The sequence below is a fragment of the Phragmites australis genome, chromosome 18 (assembly GCF_958298935.1).
Source record: "Phragmites australis chromosome 18, lpPhrAust1.1, whole genome shotgun sequence".
In the NCBI taxonomy this organism is placed as follows: domain Eukaryota; kingdom Viridiplantae; phylum Streptophyta; class Magnoliopsida; order Poales; family Poaceae; genus Phragmites; species Phragmites australis.
This window is the reverse complement of record NC_084938.1, coordinates 25960963-25980548: the sequence shown is the minus strand read 5'-3', so window position 1 is coordinate 25980548 and position 19586 is coordinate 25960963. Positions and strand designations below refer to the sequence as shown.

Genomic DNA, 19586 nt, shown 5'->3' with positions numbered 1-19586 from the left:
AGTTGCTACCACCATCTACTATTTCTTGGTCCATTTGAATAAATGGAGCCGCAACCACCGCAGCCACTGTGCCGTCGTCAGTCGTCTGCGTGTTCTCCAGCTTCGTTATCCACGCATGCATGCATGCGCGAGAGATGCATCGCAATTTGCAATTTACAAGAGCTGTTTGGTGTACCGAAAGTGCGTGGTGGAGTTGACATGCAGTGATGCAACGACCGGCAATTTTTTAGACACAACCCAACGTCATTTGCGACGATTTCAGAGCTGCCGAATGAGGAGCAGGTAAAGAATGAAGCAGCCAAAGATCGTAGTGATAGGGATGGGGGCCACGAGAGAGTCGATGCTGATGGAACGGGGAGAGGCGAAAGCCAACGAGTGAAAGACGAAAGCTGTCGACTCTCGGCATGGCAGCTGCGTAAAGAGCCGAGGGACGAGCAAGCGCCTTCGACGAGTCCAAGAAAGGGGAGGAGGAAGAAAGCGGCGCCGTGGCTGCACTGCACTGCACTGCAGCGCGGTACGGCATGCACAGTCGGCGATAGAAATCAGATTCTCGCAGCGTCGGCCACGGAAAAAAGCTCGAAATTGGCCTGGCCGATGCGGGGTCGGCACTCATCTGCCGACGCTGGACCTGCCGACGCTTTACAGCACGGACCACGACAGAGCGCTGTCTCGCGCGCCATGCAGGCGTTAACCCCAGCTCCACGCAGGCACTGACCACTGCTGCTTCTGTGCTTCCCGTGAACGACTAATTGAAGCGCGCCATGCATGAGCCAGAACGCTAATAAGTGCACTGAGATACACGGCAATCAGCACACCGGAACGTTGCTATCATCGGGACGGTCACGGGGGCACTAAATGTCAAGATAGGCATGCAGCAACCGATCGACGGACCCGATCGATCCATTACATGAAAAATAAATAAAAGAGATACAAAATTATGACAGATCTATTTCGTGTATTTAAGAGAAACTCACATCGTGTTGTGTATATGTATAACTTTGAATTTAATATTGTGGACGTACCAATATACCAAGTATACGAAAGACAGAAGAATGTGATAATCAGAAACATGTAAACTTTATTCATTCATATCAAAATCATAAAGTACAAGTTTCTCATATTATGCATGTCACTCCACAATGCACACGCTATCTGACTATCTCATATGATTTGGTGATTGCTTCGTAATGGTTCTCAGGGCTTTGTAAAGCGACTCCGGTTAATTACGTATGTCTCCTCAAGCTACCTCCGATTATACTACGATGGTGGTCGTCATATCGAGGTCATCTTCGAGTTTGCAAGGCTATAGTCACATGCAATAAAGGCTAAGTGATGTAAGCGTCAGAAATACAAGCAGTAAAGGAATGGAATAATAGTCTAGCATGAGTTTTTGGGACTATTTATATATCCCGAATCATCATCGGTCACGTATGGCCTCAACATCATGTATGTAGATAGAGGTGAGATAGGAGCATGGTATGACACCTAGCTTCTATCAGAAGCGGCAGCAAAGCCATAACCGGGAGCTCCAACGCCATGCTTGACTCACTAACTCCCTTTTCGAACCTCAGACTTGTCCTCGTCGGTCGACTGAAGGAAACATGCAATGCGCCATGAAGGAGAAAGCCACAAAGGTGAGAGTGATCACTTGTGGGCCACGAAGGCTCCTGCAACAATAGCGCATTTATTTTCTACTATCAATGTTGTCTGATAGCCACACATACATGATGCCACAGAGGCAAAGCCACATAGGCTGGGTGATAACTGTGGAACTACCTGGCCTCATCATTATCATTGGCCTTGGTAGCACCACATTTAGAAACATCACATTTGCTTAACCGAAACGATACCATAGCCATTGTCACTACAACCGACTTACTTCCATCAGAAAGGGTAGCCTCACCACCGCCAACCATAGCCCAACAGAAGGAGAGCATCTACAACCAGCCAACCATCAGAAAGAGCAGCATCAGGGGGACCTTCACCCGCAACTTAGCAAAACTGGCACTCAATACTTCCATCAGAAAGAGCAACCTCACCCCTGTTGCCGTAATTCAACAGAAGGAGAGCATCTCTATAGCTGACCAACCATAAGAAAGAGCAACATCAGGGGGACATTCATCCGTAACCCAGCCAAACCGGCACTCAGAGAAGAGGATGATATCATCAGTAACAAATGCCTCGATGGATCTGATCATAGCCGGGCTCGAATAGAGGGAGCATAACGACACATCCATAGAGTAACAAAGGGGACAACATACACCGGCAGCATGGTCCGTCTGACCAACAGCAATGGTACGTACTGGGACAACAAGAATGGTGGTCGGGCCTCACACAGGGAAGCACTACGATGTTCAAATCCAAACCATGAACGTATCGACACGACGACAAGATTATCACGACTCGCGACCAGAGCCCAAACTTCAGTAGCTCATAGCTAGAATACAAGACTTCAATGGCGCACAACTGGAACCCGGAACTTCGTACAGCACACGACCTGAGCTCAAGCATCCACGACACGATAGAGAGAGAACCGGCGGTCGCTCATTGCGCTGGGCTACCATCCTGATTTAGCTGCAGAGATTAGGCTCGGGCCAACAGTGATGCGACACATGCATGGCACGATGGCCGGTACATGCATAGAGGAAAAAACTGAGATGAAACCATGGCGGCCAGTCTAGACTGAGGCACAACGACAAGCATAGGTGGCACGATGGCACGCAAAGACAGTGACAATGCGAAAGCATGCCGAAGCGAAGGCCGTGGACAAGCATGAGCTTCACGGCACGATGGCCAGGCATCATGGAGCAAAAAGGAGAAGGGGATCACAATTAGGCCTCACCTTGCGTTGAAGCCATTGCGGCGATGGCGATGGCGATGGATGGCAGCATGTTTTGGTCAGGGATGGGAAGCAGCAGGGCCTTCACAGCAACAACGACAGTATCCCAGGGTGCAGCAATAGATGGGTGCACAGGCAAGGCTTCGGCCAAGCTTCCAAAGATCGATCTTCCACCAGCCGCCCCTCACTGCCTTTATATAGGCAGCTCGAGCGTCCATGAAGAGATAAAGCCGAGCCTCACCTCCAATTCAGTGGGATTCCCTGCGTATCACAGCTGGACTCACCAAATCTATGAATTGGAGATAGAATAGGCTAGAGACCAGCTTTAATTTGAATAGAGATGAGGAGATTCGGTTTGAGGAATCAATGGAGACCGGACGACTCACGAGAGGGCAGGCCAGTGAGCTCAGGCCTAGGGAAAGGTGGCACAGCTCAGTCCTAGGGGTGATGTGGTGGTCCACCATCCAGGGAGAGGAGTAGGGGAGGGGTGGCAGACCAGCTCGGGTGGAGAAGAAAAAGGGCGAGTGGCGGGCGGCTTGATTTTGGGGTGGTGACACGAGCGCGTGGGAGAGGCGGCTTGGTCGAGGGAGGAAGAGGAACAGGGATTAATTTCCTAGTTTGACTCGAGTGAGGGAGAAAAATAAAAGAGGGGTGGTATGGGCCGGCTTGGTTCGGGCTAATGGCAAGAGAAAAGAGAGAGGAGGCTCGGGCTGACGTTGAGCTGAGAAGGTAGGCCGACTCGGGCTGCAAAGAGAGGAGAGAAGAGAGGAATTGGCAACCCATGCCTTTTCTTTTCATTCTCTTCTTCCTCTTTATATATATATATATATATATATATATATATATATATATACATATATATATATATATACATACATATATACATACATACATATATATACATACATACATACATACATATATATACATACATACATACATACATATATATACATACATACATACATACATATATATACATACATACATACATACATACATATACATACATACATACATACATATATATATACATATATATATATATACATATATATATATATACATATATATATATATATATATATATATATATATATATATGAGTATATATGTTATGCATACAGGCCCATACATGCATTCAAAAATAAACTTGAAATGGGCACTTACGTCAAAATGCAGTCGTACAAGGTCATAATATGACCCGTCACTTATGATAATAATGATGGGTCATAGTTGTGACACATCACTTATTACCATTTATAAGTGGCGGGTCATCCTTGGCCAATAATAAGTGACGGGTTAAGTTGTGACTTGTCACTTATTGCCAACTCATCAGTGACGAGTCATTCTAAAGAGTTATTATATGTCAAGTTATGAATCGTCACTAATGACCAGTTTCATGAAACAAAGCAGGTGAAGAAATTTTAATTAATCAATCATTAGATGTATTAGTCAATCAGTTTTCTATCAATACTTACTTCATTTTTTTTTGCTTATATAGTAAATATGTACATAACATGCTGCTATAAATTTTTACTTTCCTCTTATTTTTTCTCACCTCAGCAGCACTAGAATAAAAATTATTGTATATTTCTGCTCAAGTTTGATGTAAGGGGTGGCGGCTGTGGATATAAACGCGAATTCTAAAAATAGTGTAGAAACTTAAGGGCGTGAGAACTCAATCTTCCAGGTTGTTTTTGGCCTCAAAAAATTTGCCGAACCCAACAAAGTAGGGGGAAACAGATGTAACTTTTCTGAGATGTTCGTAGAGTAAAAAAGGTAAGGTCTCACCACTAGCCTCTCTTCCGGTTCCTTACCGCTGTGATTACTTCAGAGCTTGAGCCACCAAGGCAAGGGTCTTCGCGTCCCCGCACAATCGTCTTGTCGCCGTTCCACACCAAGTTGAACGGTCAACAAGCTTGTCGATGAGTCACCAAGACATGAAGGTGTCAGCTCGAATCACCCCTTGATCCACCCTCTAGGCAGCAATCACCTAGCAGCACTCTCTCTAGTCCTATAAGTACTAATCACTCTCTAATAGTGTGCTTAATCACCTTGAATGATCACTTTAAGCACTTTAGTGGCTTGGATGTCTTCTCAGGTGTACATGAACTTCTCTGAACTCCAGCACCTTCAAATGGCCGTGTGGGTGGGTATTTATAGCTTCAAACTCGCACGCTAGCCGTTAACCTAATGGCTCTGAAAAGTTGTTAACACCGGATGATCCGGTGAGAACAATAGTACTAACACCGAATCATCAGCTGAGTTCACTCTCACAAACTAGCCGTTGGAACCATACTCAAGTCTCTGTGAACACCGGACACACCGTGTATACTTCATCTTCACCGGACTATCCGGTGAGTTATCCTGAGCCATCCGAGCCTTTCCTTCTTCTCTATATAAATTGCTCCAATGTATTCATCCGGTGCACATCACTCCATTACCGAACTATCCGATGAGTTAACTTCAGCCAACAGAGCCAATGCAACCCTCTCTGAAAATAATGCTCTGATGTTACACAACCTTCATCACCGGACCATCCGTTGTCTTGAATTTCGTTCCGCTTCTTTGCACTGTTCATTATCCGATGTATTATCCGGTGTTCATTCCATTCATACCGAACCATCCGATGGATTGAACCTTCGATCTTCAGTGGCTGCATCCTTCTCTGATAATAATGCTCCGATGCATCCATCCTTCTCAACACCAAACCATCCTGTGGGCTGAGCCTTCTCTTCTTTTTTCTAGAAATGCTCCGGTGCAACTCCCACTGATCACAGGATTATCCGGTGAGACATATTTTTCCTAGTACTTCTCCAATTCAGTCCAACTTTATCCTGGATGCGATGGCTTTTCATGTATTACATCCATGAGACCTACTAATATATATATTCTTGATAAACATGTTAGTTTCATTGACTATGTTGTCATTAATCACCAAAATCACAATCATAGTTTAATGGGGTTATTTTTGCTATAGCACGCAAACGGAGGTCGCAGGTTCGATTCCTACGAAACGCAAAGACTGAAAGTGGTTTGAAAAATAACGTGATTTATAGGGCATATGTGATGTCCCCTATGTTAGGTGGCTCGTGTAAAAAAAATATTTTTTAATTTTTTTTCTGTAAAAAAGAAAAAAGTCATAAGTGACGAGTAACTATTATGATAACGATGGATCATTATTGTGACTTTTATAAATGACATGTCAATTTATGATTCGTCACTTATGACTAAATTAGTGATATGTATTAATCTATCGTTAAGTCGACTCATCCATAATACGTTTGAGATGATAAATGTGAAACCCGTTATTAACAATGGTTATCATCCGTCATTTTTACGTAGTGATCGAATCAGCAACTTCTCGTGGTCGCCCGTCCATCGGTCTCTTCCTCCGGATGGTTACGAGCAGCCGAATGACTCTGGATATAGACGTCGACACGTCGTCGACTGACCAATATCGATCGATCGTGTGAGGGTCGCAAAAAGATGCTGCTGGAACCATACGAATGAATAATTCAGGCAGTTGCATGATTGAGACGACGCAACCATGCATGCATGGATTTCTTGGGTCCCTAGTCAAACTCGGACCCGATCGACAATATATATATACTTTATGTTTTGATGGAGATGATAGGGGAGCATTGCTTCATGCTCCTGCTGTGTATATATAGAGTTATCGTGGTCGCACGCCGCATGATGCATGGTGAAATGGAACCGTAAGTTTTTTTATCAACTTCCTAAAATTTAGGTACGGCGATTAGACAACGGTGGTCACAGCATACACCATGCCTGATGAGGTTTAGGATTTGAGAAGTGGATTTTCGGGATCGCCTTAGAGGAATACGTGGAGAAGCAGACCAGTTCAACGGATGAGGCATACATGGTGACAGGCACAGGTGGTAGAGGACGACTAATGAGCTAAGTACCAGAGCGAGGAGGCAAGGAGACCGGATAAACACAGCGGTGACGAATTTGACGACAGGAATGTCTTCCTAGACGAATGGAGGAGGACAGGAGATGAACAGAGATCGAAGATAGTTGTAAGCTGTCTCCTAAAATATAAGTTATCTCTAAAAAATTAAGAAAAAAATGCAGTTAATAAATAGCATCTATCTTTTTATATAACTATGTGCATCTCGAGTTCCCGGAAAGAAATAGCCGCGTGCACATTGGACACTCATGCATGGTTAGGCTCGTGTCATCATGAAGATGGAGTTCAAGTTAGAGGCTAAAGCTAATCAGTGTACACGTGTGACTCATTGAGCCAGCCATGCATGCAAGGCAAGGGACGAGCGGGCCCTGCTAATCCCAAAATCTTATTCCACATGTGACCGCGCGTGCCAAGTCATGGATGACTATGTTTAAGTAATTTTTTTTGAAATTCAAAACTTTTAAGTAAAATATTCTCGCTAATTTTTTTAAAAACTTTTCTCGTGTAAACTTTTTCATAAAACTTTTTAAGTCAAATTTTTCTGGTGTAATTTTTTAAGACAGCAGCTGCCGCACTTCGTTTCTGGAAAATCTCGCGTCCCGCCGGATACCCTTTTTGGACTTCGTCCCATGAGCTTTGGCTCTGTTTCATTAGCAACACGTTGCGGATGATTTCATTTTCCCTTTTCCCTCGCAAAGTGGACAATCATTTTGGGATGCGGGACAGTGGGGTAAGTAATGGGCGGGGCACCTGAAGAAAGGAAAAAAATTGAACAAACTTCAAAATTTTCTAGCAAAAGTTCTCTAAAAATTATAGAGAAAACTTTGCAATCAAAATTACAGAAAAATAAGAAGTTTTCTTATCGAAAGATACATCTTTGTTGCAAAAAAAAGTATGATAAAAAAGAACTTAGATGAGGATAAAATGAAACAATATAGGACACAATCGCATTAAGTAAAAGGAAAAACTGCAGGAGTTAAAATAAAGAATTTCCTTGATTAAAAAAAGGTAAAAGGAAATACGAAGTTACATCTTCGTAGTTGATCTAGTGGGAAAATAGCATACTTTGGTATGTAGCGTTTTTCAGTGGGTCCCACATTAGATATAGGAACACAAAAATAGAAAGGAGGCGGGCGGCGCCAGCAGAAAGAAAAAAAAAAAAGGACAGAGCGGCCGGAGTAATGTGCGACTTGATAAGGAACAGGAATTTTGGGGACGAGAAGGTTCAAGCACTCGTCCGTCAAGCGCGTGTGTGTAGACTGCAGAAGCCAAAGTTTTTTTTTTCTTTTTTTGAGAGGAGTGTCGTGGAAGCCAACAGTGGAATTGGTCCGTGGGACTCATACGGATCTCAAACACATGCGACAGATTTAGAGCTATTCATAGGGTTCTTTTTTTCTCATTTTCTTTCTCTTTTATGTCTAACAATTGAAGGGGAAGGAGGCTCCCCAAGTGCTCCCCCAGTGAACCTGCTACCTGCCACTGGCAAACATTGAGCTACTTCTAATTAAAAAACATAAAAAAAAAATTCTATGCAACGGTACCGTGAGAGGAGACGTCTAAAGCACCGTCTAAATGGTCATCATCTATCTCTAATGGGCAAAAATCCAAAATTAGACAATATACGTGACCGTATTTACCGAAATAGACAACATGTTAGCGTATTTATAATTTTAGCATCCGTATTCGGCACACCGTGTGTCGAATATGGCACTGTAGCTCATATTCGGCACACGGTGTGCCGAAAATAACACTGTAGCATAATTTTCGGCACACCGTGTGCCGAAAATGGACTGTAGCACAGTATTTCGGCACACGGTGTGCCGAAAATGGACTGTAGCACCGTATTTCGGCACACCGTGTGCCGAAATACGGTGCTACATTCCATTTTCGGCACACCACACTCCGAGAATGAACAGTACCGCGCGTGAACAGTAACAGCAGTGCGTTTGAATTTCGCTTTTCCTCTTTTCCAAAACGGTGGTCTTCTGTTACTCCAAAAATGTTAAAACTTTTTTTACATATTTCATAATCCATGTGCAACCCATTTTAGTTGGATTCACCGAAAAATCCTTTGTATATTTAAAACTAAAATTATTCAAAAAAGACTACTTTTATAAATTGTAATAATTTTTAGTGTCTCAAATAAACTCCCAAAAATCTAGAAAAATTCACTAATATTCTTATTATGTGATGAACTAATTTCTAAAATTATTTTCAGCTCTAGTTTATATGATGAAAAAATGAGTTACTTTGTAATGCTTCATTTACATGAAATGATAAAAATACATATAAATGAAGCATTACAAAAGAACTCACTTTTTCATCATATAAAATAGGGCTAAAAATAATTTTAGAAATTAGTCCATCACATAATAAGAATATTAGTGAATTTTTCTAAATTTTTGGGAATTTATTTGAGACACTAAAAATTATTACAAGTTATAAAAGTAGTGTTTTTTGAAGAATTTTAGTTTTAAATATACAAAGGATTTTTCGGTGAATCCAACTAAAATGGGTTGCACATGGATTATGAAATATGTAAAAAAAGTTTTAACATTTTTGGAGTAACAGAAGACCACCGTTTTGGAAAAGAGGAAAAGCGAAATTCAAACGCACTGCTGTTACTGTTCACGCGCGGTACTGTTCATTTTCGGAGTGTGGTGTGCCGAAAATGGACTGTAGCACCGTATTTCGGCACACGGTGCTACAGTCCATTTTCGGCACACCGTGTGCCGAAATACTGTGCTACAGTCCATTTTTGGCACACGGTGTGACGAAAATTGTGCTACAGTGTTATTTTCGGCACACCGTGTGCCGAATATGAGCTACAGTGCCATATTCGACACACGGTGTGCCGAATACGGATGCTAAAATTGTAAATACGCTAACATGTTGTCTATTTCGGTAAATACGGTCGCGTATATTATCTAATTTTGGATTTTGGCCATCTCTAATGTGGATCTAAAAGTGGTAGATGAGATCTACTTAGTATTAATTATATATACTAGGTAATAAACATGTATAATAATTTTCTATTTAAATAAAATCTATTATTTTAAGATTCACATGAAGGACATATAAGAGCTATGCAAACGGTGCTGCAGGAATTTTTTTCCCAAAGAAACGACGAGCTACCTATAGGAATTCGGCCGGGTGGTTGCATGCTTGCATGTGCGTTCATTGGCCCGTGCGCGCGCAAAGCAGGCACAAGTTGGCCAAGCACGCTGGGCAGATGAACCCAGGTTTATTTTTTCTTTTTTCTTTCTCTATGTTGTTGTTTTCTTTCTCTTTCTTCTGTCTTCGACTCCTTGCGAGTATATCATTATTTTGTAAGTTTATAATGTTTTGTTTTTCAATATTTCTAATGACTTTATTCGACATATTTCAAAACCTACTTCACCAATTTGACAAAACCAGTTCAATTTTGTAAAAAATGCTGAAACGGTATATTCAAAATGTTGAACTAGTAAATTATTAAAAATATCATATTTTTTAAAAAAATAAGAAGGATGTATTCACATTAGACATTATTTTTTGCATTAATTTTAAACCGCACAATCGTTCAAACGGATTAAAAAAATGGACTCGCGGTTAAGAGAAAATTGAGTTTAAAGTTAATTTGCAAATCGATGCACCAATCCCGCCCACCAACCTACTGACGCGTCGTCGTCGTCCGCTTGGCCCACCGCATGAATCGCAAAGCGTGCAATTTGCAGGTTGAAATCAGACGTTTGACGTTCAGCATTTCTGCATGCGCGCAGGGGCAGAGTTGGGCCGAACAAAAGATTTGGGTGGGCCATACTAAACTTGTGCTATTAGACTGCCTTGCTGAAATATAGGGGCAGATCGTAAAATTTTTTATAATTTTTTTCAAATTCTTCAAGATTGCATGCCCGTTTCAAAGATAATGAAGTCTATACTACTGGTAAAAATCTAAAATTAGATAATATATATGAGCGTATTTACTAAAATAGATAACATGTAGTCGTATTTACTAATTTAGCATCTGTATTCGGCGCATCATGTACTGAAAATGTATTTTCAATACACCGTGTACCGAAAAAGCCATATTCAGCACACGGTGTGCTGAATATGTCTTTTTCCTACCGAAATATGAACTGCATGTTGCTTTCTTTTGCGCGTGTTGTTATTTCATGTAATTGCCAAATGTGGTCGGGCCCGGCTGCGGTTTGATTCTGTCATTTGATACCGGCGTGTTGTCATTTCATGTAATTAGTAATTTTCAACTAAATTTGATATTATTTGCTAATTTAACTGTCATTTGATGCCGATGTGTTATCATTTCATGTAATTGGTAACTTTCAATAAAATTTAAAATTATTTGTTAATTTTACATTCATTTGATGCCGGTGTGTTGTCATTTCATTTAATTACAAACTTTCAACAAAATTTGAAATTATTGGCTAATTTAACTGTACATTTCAAAATTCGTAATTCACCATACATGTAGTCTCTAAGGTGGTGGACAACCTTAACACTTGGGTATGTTTGAACATTCACAATTTAAAATGTAGTAGTGACAACATTCACCCTTGTATCATTGATCATCTCAAGATGGCGGTGGAAAGTGACGACGTAAATTAGTGGAAGAATGTCAGTTGTGCCAGTCAAGGCTGAAATAGCAGGTCTTCTTTGATCGCTAGGTTGCGACACACAATCCTTTGTACGTAGCAGCTAAAACAGCAGATCCACAACTGTAAGATGTCGGCTCATAAGGACGTAACGCGAGCTGACCCGCTAACCATACAATATGAGGAAGTACATAATTACCTGACGTGTTGCAGAACATGATGCTTCCCAGCATGATGTACAAGTACACCTCGTAATGCTACATAATTGTAGTCTCGTTCGCATCCGGTGGGCATAGACCGAACTATGGTAGCCCATGAATCCAGGACATGGAGACACCAACATCCTTCATGTCACATTGCACACCAAACTTACAAGATGCAGAGACTCAACGAAGCATGAATAACACTAGAACATATGAAGTACATTACATAACAAATAATTACCGGGCCTCAATGTAACTCTTCCACTGCTCCTTTGCTGGTCGCGAAAGTACTAACGGGGTGCCCCTGATTGACAGCCCGGTCAGCATGGCCACGTACCTCAAAGTTATGGCCATCTCTCCAAAAGAAAAGTGGAACGTGTGCGTCTCAGAACGCCAGCGGTCGACGAGACCTGTGAGCAGTGACACCTCAATCGGCGGGAGGGGAGTCCTGTCACCGTCCGCCATGGGAGCTCCGGCCATCATGAGAGTGAACGGTAGTAGTCCTGCCCGTGCGAGTGGCTCGTGAAATCGAGGGTCTAACTTCTTAATCTTACGCACACTCCTGGAACGCAACGGAACCAACTGCAAAGGTATCCAATACATGTATTGAGTAAGTACCTGTTGCCCTGTGAAAATCATTCTTCCCTTATGGTTCTCGTCGTACCGCAACTGAAGAAGCTCAGGAAGATAAGCGTGAGCCATGCCAATGATTTCAAGCCTCATGGTTCAATAAAAATACAACGTAAGATAACAGCTATTACAAAATAGGTAGAACAACTAATAGGTGAATAACAATTTACAATACAAACCATGTCTGTGATTAACTTCATAAAACAAACTAAATTGCAACAACTCTAATACAATACAGTTCGATCATAGCCTGATAGTTTACCGTCAGGTCGGATAAGTCCTCCTGTCATGACCAGATTGTTTGCATATTTTGCACTTACGTAGGCCATTAACAACATCTGCTGCATCCATGTCACCTTGCAGCCTCATGGCTCTTGGCATTCCTGGATTCGTGCGTCGTGCTCGGGGATAAGGTACCCACTTAGGCCCCTCGATCACTTTGTAACTACTTTCGATGTTGAAGAAACACACGTTTGGAAGCCATGTGCTCCTCAATGCATCGATCGTGAAGTATGGTGATACGTATTATGATTCGTCGTTGCCGCCCATGTCCCTGCAAGTGGCGAAGACATGGGAGCACGGGATATGATGCAGTTTTGGCTTATTGCATGTGCACTTCACCTCGTGAGGACCAACTTGGCATTGTTGCATGGTGTGCCCCGCGCTATACCCTGAAGTATACCGGCGGCGACAGATGACCTCGAATTCATTATTGGCCCGGTCGTAGATCCTAGTTCGATGAAAGTATGCCTTATTCCTCCTTCTGGATATGATTTCCTCCACCTTAGGTGCAAACCGCGTGCTGCACTCCATTGCAGCTATACCACAGTTTCGAAAGTAGTCAGTCATTCTATAAAATGTGAGTTCAATGATGGCACACAACATGAGGCCACGTACACCCTTTAGGACATTGTTGAACACCTCTGCTATATTCGTTGTCATGATCGTATACCTAACATGAGAGACAACAATTTTAGATGGGATATTTGCATAACCAAGAGTAAAATACGATCATTGAAATGCTATGTTCTAACCTGGCACCGTGAGTGTCATGGATTAGGGCTCAATGCTCCGCCGGCTTTCCCGCTATCCACTGGCTAAACGTAGCATGTGAACGGCTAATGATAGTTTGATCCCCCACCATTTGTGTCTGCAGATGATCCTACTGTGCTTCCTACTCTACCATCATCTTGCGAGTGGTCTCATTTAACTCTCTTCATATCTCGTTGAACTTCGCCTGCTAGTTCTGAAGACATAACCTTTTGAACCTCTTTACAAGACCCTTGTTATGGTTCCTTGTGTACAGGTTCACGCCCAAGTGTCGCATGCACCACCTTCTCTCCACATTAGATCATGCAATGGAGTAGTTTGTGCTGTCATGTAGCACGTCCAACGCATGCAAAAGGTCCTTATTGCGGTCTGAGATGATGCAAACTCGTTCCCTATTGCCAATAACACGTGTCCTCACCAAGGTAAGGAACCACAACCAACCATCATTATTCTCACTCTCAACCATTGTAAACGCGAGAGGAATGATATGATTGTTTGCATCTGCCACCATCGCTATCATAAGGTTACCATTGTACTTGCCGCTAAGAAATGTGGCATCCACACATACAACCACTTGCAATGTCTGAAAGCTTCGATGCATTGTGCAAAGGACCAGAAAAATCTAATGAGGTATCGGTCAGTGCTGCTGTATGACCCATCCTCCAGCTTGATCGGCTTATCCGCCATGGCCCATTGAGTCCCTAAATTCGTCATGGCAATCTTCTACAGCAGTCTCGGAGCATAGTTGTAAGACTCTTCGAAACTTCTAAACAGCATCTTCAACGCCTTCTGCTTCGCTCTCCACGCGGTGTGGTAATTGATCAGCATACCTGTCTTAGTCTGCACCTCCTGCATAATAGATTTTGGCGACAAACATATGTTCGTGCCAACAAGGGTGATGAGGAGTTAGGCTATGAACCTCGCATCAACGGCGTGACTCACATTACTAACAGCCTTTTCGCTGTATGTATATGAGGTGTGTCTACTCAGCACAAAATAGTTCTCGTATTTTGGCTTATGTGCTTGTACGAAGTAGGGATAATTCGGGTGCTTGATACACCTGACCTTATACTCCGTAGGGTTAGACCGGGCACACTTGTGGTCCCTTCTTGTGATTACAGCATAGTTGCTAATAAAGTGGATGACCTCCTCCCTGTTCCGAAACCATTGTCTGACCTGAATGTCATTATTCTGGTATCCCCAGTTAGACAAGGTGTTATACTCAACGATGGTACAATCTAGCAGCCTAGTACATGAAAGTACTGGATCGCCAGCACCGGGTCATCGTTGTCAGCAATTTCTTCATTCCTGCTACCACCGGCTTCATCATCAATGCATCTTGCATCTACCTCAGAAGGATCCACTCCAGATCCCTCTGTACCGGAACTGTCCTCCCCGACATGCCCTCCCTCCTCTTCATGCATCACATGCTGGCCTGATCCTTCCACGCTAGTCACCGCTTCACTTTGCACCAGTCGTGATACTACGTTTACGTACACCCCCATTTTAAAGTTCTCCTCTGATACCTTGCGTGAGTACAAAACCCATGCGTTGTTCATTCTCAACTCAAACAACGTATGGACAATGACTGAGCTTTTTGGCATAAGCCGTGGCTGCATACCCTCTAGGACAACATGTGAGTTTAGACAATCTAGATCAATAGGTAGCTCAATCATACTCTCCATGTACTGGCAGTTCTGAATTGATACGAGCCTCCCATGCAAAACAACAGGACGTTCTCCATAATAAATATGGACAGTCATAGCGTATCTGCTAAACAAACATAAATATAAAAAATTAACTACTTAGATATATGTATGATACACAACTAATTATGCCTCATACATTAACCTAAGTGATTAAGCTAATTAATCAAATTAGTTCTGTTAATTTGGTCTACAGTGTCATATTCGACACATCGTGTTACTCTACTTAACCTAAGTGAGTAAGCTAATTAATTCAATTAATCTGATTAATCATACCACTCTAATAACTCTAATTACATTACATAAATACTCTAATTATGTGCTCTATTTTATCAAATTCATTACACTGACTAATCAAATTCATTAATAAAATTATGCAAATACTTTACGTACTCTAATTTATCAACTTAATATCATTTAACAAATGTATTTGAACGGAATAAACAATATACTTACACTAATTACATTTACTAATCTAAATATTAATTACATACATAATCTAAATACTTACTATTACAGAAGGCAGCCCTCTCCTCGCGTTGCTGCTCGTCCTGACTGCTGCTGCTCCTCGCTACTCCGCTGCTGCTAATCACCGAATGCTGCTACTCCTCCTCTCCTTGCACTACTACTCCTCGCTGCGTTGCTGCTAATCACCGAACGCTGCTGCCCTTTTATATCCTGCATGCAAACGAGCCCAAACGATCTGCTGGCCAAAAGCAAAAGTGTCTGCTTGCAGCAAAAGCAACAGCAAGACATGCCAAAAGCAAAAACAAAAGGCATATTCGGCCGGCCGAAAGAAAAAGCAACGAAAGCTACCGCGACGTGACCGCACAGGAAAAAGGCATATTCGGCACAGGAAAAATGGATTTTTGGTACATGGTGTGCCGAATACGGATGCTAAATTAGTAAATACAACTACATGTTATCTATTTTAGCAAATACGCTCATGTATATTGTCTAATTTTGGATTTGTGCCCTATCCTCCCGTTCAACAGGCGAGAACAAGGTCGATACCTTCATTCGATTTAATTCAACTGCAGAACTATATGTATTATTAGTTTTTTTTAATAGAATTTGTATTCGGTAAATTGAAAAATATTGCATATTAATTTTTTTCAATTTTTTTATTTAGTTGGTGTAAAAGTGTGAAATTTTTTGTACGAAGTGACTTTGTGAGAATACAAAATCTAATTTGTCGAACAATAGTAGTTATGAAGCACAAATATCATATAACCCGACATGCCTAGGGAATAGAAGCGCATGGCGCGGGGCGGCTGGACTCGGTGAGTCCAAAGGCCAAAGTGTCAGGGGCGCGGGAGGATGGGCGAGCACGAGATGAGGTGTTGTGGAGGAGAGAATGAGCAGAGGGCTAGGCAACGATATGGCCAGATTAAATAATGTAGATTTTGGGCTAATTATCTTCTAAGAACACACCGACAGTGGGGTGGAGGGCTCGAAGGGAGTGGAGAGGAAGCAAAACAGCTGAGTGCTCGATTTGGTAGTAGCAGGGTTAGTTTGTGTCTTGGGTGGTGCCGACACGGTGGCCTAAGGGATGGATCGGGGCAGGCATGATGATCTCTCCGAGGGAGGGGACCTGTGCTCGGGGATAGCGCCGGAGATGGGCCCCACCCCTAGAGGACCTTCAAATCTTGGATGATGGCAACAGGCACAAGGCGGAAAGCGACGTAGCAGGGATCGGCGAGCGTGGAGCAGAGGAGTGCCCGATGGGGGTGGTACGGATGATGTAGTGAAGGTGTTCCAAGAAGATCGGTGGGGGCGGCTGTGGGAGAGGGAGGATCGGTGGAGGCGGTTGGGAAAGAGAGGGCAATGCGGGAGGGATCATGCGACCTTTCTGTTTGTGGGAGTGGAGGGGGGATCAGGTGGATGTGTGAAGCGGCGGAATCGGGAGGAAAAAGAGGGAAGTGGAGTTGTGGCGGAGATCATGGGAGAGCGGGCAGGCGGGTGATGGACGGGGATGCAGGACATTTGGGCGCGTACGCTAGACGATTCATGTATAATCACTTTGTTGTCCATCTCCTGTCACTTGGATTTGTGGAAGCTACGTTTGGCATGTCACTCTTCATATTTTATCGCGATGCTGACACAATATATTTGCTTCTCTATATGGATGACATCGTTCTGACAGCTTTGTCTGATACTCTTCTTTGAAAAACAACCACTGCTCTTCAGAATGCTTTTTCCATGAAGGATCTCTGCCTTCTTCACCATTTCCTTGGAGTCTCTGTTCATCGTCAGGACAACTCTGTACACCTCTCTCAGTGCTAGTACATCTTGGATATTTTGGAGCATGCTAGGATGACCGCGTGTAAGCCTTGTACCACCCTTGTCGACACCCACTCCAAGCTCTCCATAGATGGTACGCCAGTCGCTGATCCGACACACTAACACTGTATTGCTGGGGCCTTACAATACCTAACCTTTACACGTCCAGATATTGCCTACGCCATCCATCAAGCCTGCCTCTTCATGCATGATCCCCGCGAGCTGCATCTTGCACTCATCAAAAGGATTTTGCGCTACCTTCAAGGGACTTCGGATCATGGCATCTTCCTTCACCGCACCAATCCTGGCGACCTTGTTGTGTACTCCAACACTGACAGGGCCGGTTGTCCTGATACATGTAAGTCCACCTCAGGCTATGGTGTTTTTCTTGGCAACAATCTTGTCTCTTAGTCTTCAAAGCGCCAACATACGGTCTCCCGATCAAGCGTTGAGGTAGAGCATCGTGTCATTGCTAACGGCGTCACAGAGGCTTGTTGACTGCAACAACTGCTGATTGAGCTCCACAGCCCCCTTCGGCGTACCACTTTGGTCTACTACGACAACATCAACATCGTCTATCTCTCCATCAACCCGGTACAACATCAGCATACCAAGCATGTGGAGATTGACTTGCACTTTGTTCGTGAACGCGTTGTGCTTGGCAAAGTGCGCATTCTACATGTCCCAACAACCTCTCAGTACGCTGACATCTTCACCAAGGGTCTACCTACGTCCATCTTTACGAAATTTCGGTCTAGTCTCAACGTTCATCCTTCTACCATTGCGACTATTGGGGAGTGTTAGACTATACATATGCGTAGACCTCCGAAGACCACACATACGCATAATCACAGGAGATACCTTCCATCTTTAGGATATTGGCTTGCCAAATGTTGAGCGTATGTATTAGGCATGTATTGATCTGGTTTCCACCCAATCACACCCATGTACTCCATATAAGCCAATGGCTACTAATGAATCAGTGTGTGTATTTTCCCAAAACATCCAACACTTTCAGTATCCATACGGTACCAGGTTCAGAAGGTGCACCAAGAATTCTTCATAGAGTTCGATAGGGCCTTTGAGCTATTCTGCGAAGGGCGTTCATTTTACGGGCCTATCTGGGAGCACTATCTAGCTTACTGGAAGCAAAGCATGATTGAGCCCGATAGGGTTCTTTTATTAAAGTACGAGGAGATGATAGCTGAACCTACTAAGCATGTTAAGATGCTCGCCAAGTTCCTCCATGTTCCATTCACCCATGAGGAGAGTGGTGGGGTCGTGGAAGAGATGGTGAGGTTGTGTAGCTTCGAGAAACTGAACAGTCTTTTGGTGAACTCGTATTGGGTGGCTGATCGGATTATTGGTGGGTTGCCAACAGAGAATTCTTTATATTTTAGGAATGCAAAGGTTGGGAACTGGACAAACCACTTGACCAAAGAAATGGCACAAAGTTGGATCGCATTATTGAGGAGAAGCTAAAAGGATCTGGCCTCACCTTTTGACATGTATTTGTCATCCTTAGCAAGCTTCAATGGTAAGTTGTTGTTTCTAGTGCATCAAGATTTAGTAGGAGTTCCACATAATTCCTGCGAAGTTCACGAATTCCAAAATATTTATAAGTCATGTCCAACTACTTGCATATGCTTGTGCATCTATGTTGGGCATACCATGTATCCTGGAATGATATCAAGGAAAAAAAATGCTTTGATGCTTTCCTTTCTTTGATGCATATGATTGTGCATCTGTGTTGGACATACCGCCTTGTCACTTGCACCAGCATCCCTTTCGCCTGACTTTGTCAACACGCTATCTTCATCCTCCGTTTCATGCTTTGCTTAACTTTCACGAGTACAGCTAGGATCACCCTTGACTCCTCCTAGCCTCCTTGATCATCTGGCACCAAGCACCCGCTTAGCCTCGATCACCCGCAATCGATCGTCAAGTTACATTCATCACCTGCACACCATGAGACTAGTAAACATATTTCTTCAACTCCAACTCTAGTTAGTCTATAATCAAAATGCTCAAACCAAGCTCAAGCAATCCGAAACTTGACAAACCAAATTGACAACATTATCAATCACTCATCACATATAAAACAAGGTATATTTCAACTTGGTTTCTCAAACTACCAACGAGGGTTGGCTCTAAGTACCATCTGTAATACCTCGCCTCCAAAAATCGCTTACAGCCTAGCCCACCTGTGGAGTGGGCTCGCATATGCATAGCACCCCGTGAGAAATCAAGTTGAAATGTTTCTTGGTTTGTATATAATGAGTGATTGATAAGGTTATTTATTTGGTTTGATGATTTGTGGGATTGCATCAGCATGTCAATACACGC

The 19586-nt window shown here is 43.0% G+C and overlaps 1 pseudogene; it reads left to right on the top strand.

Annotated features, from left to right (window-relative positions):
- Positions 1-17273: 17273 nt before the first annotated feature.
- Positions 17274-18745, top strand: LOC133898641 (flavonol 4'-sulfotransferase-like; annotated as a pseudogene).
- Positions 18746-19586: the final 841 nt, after the last annotated feature.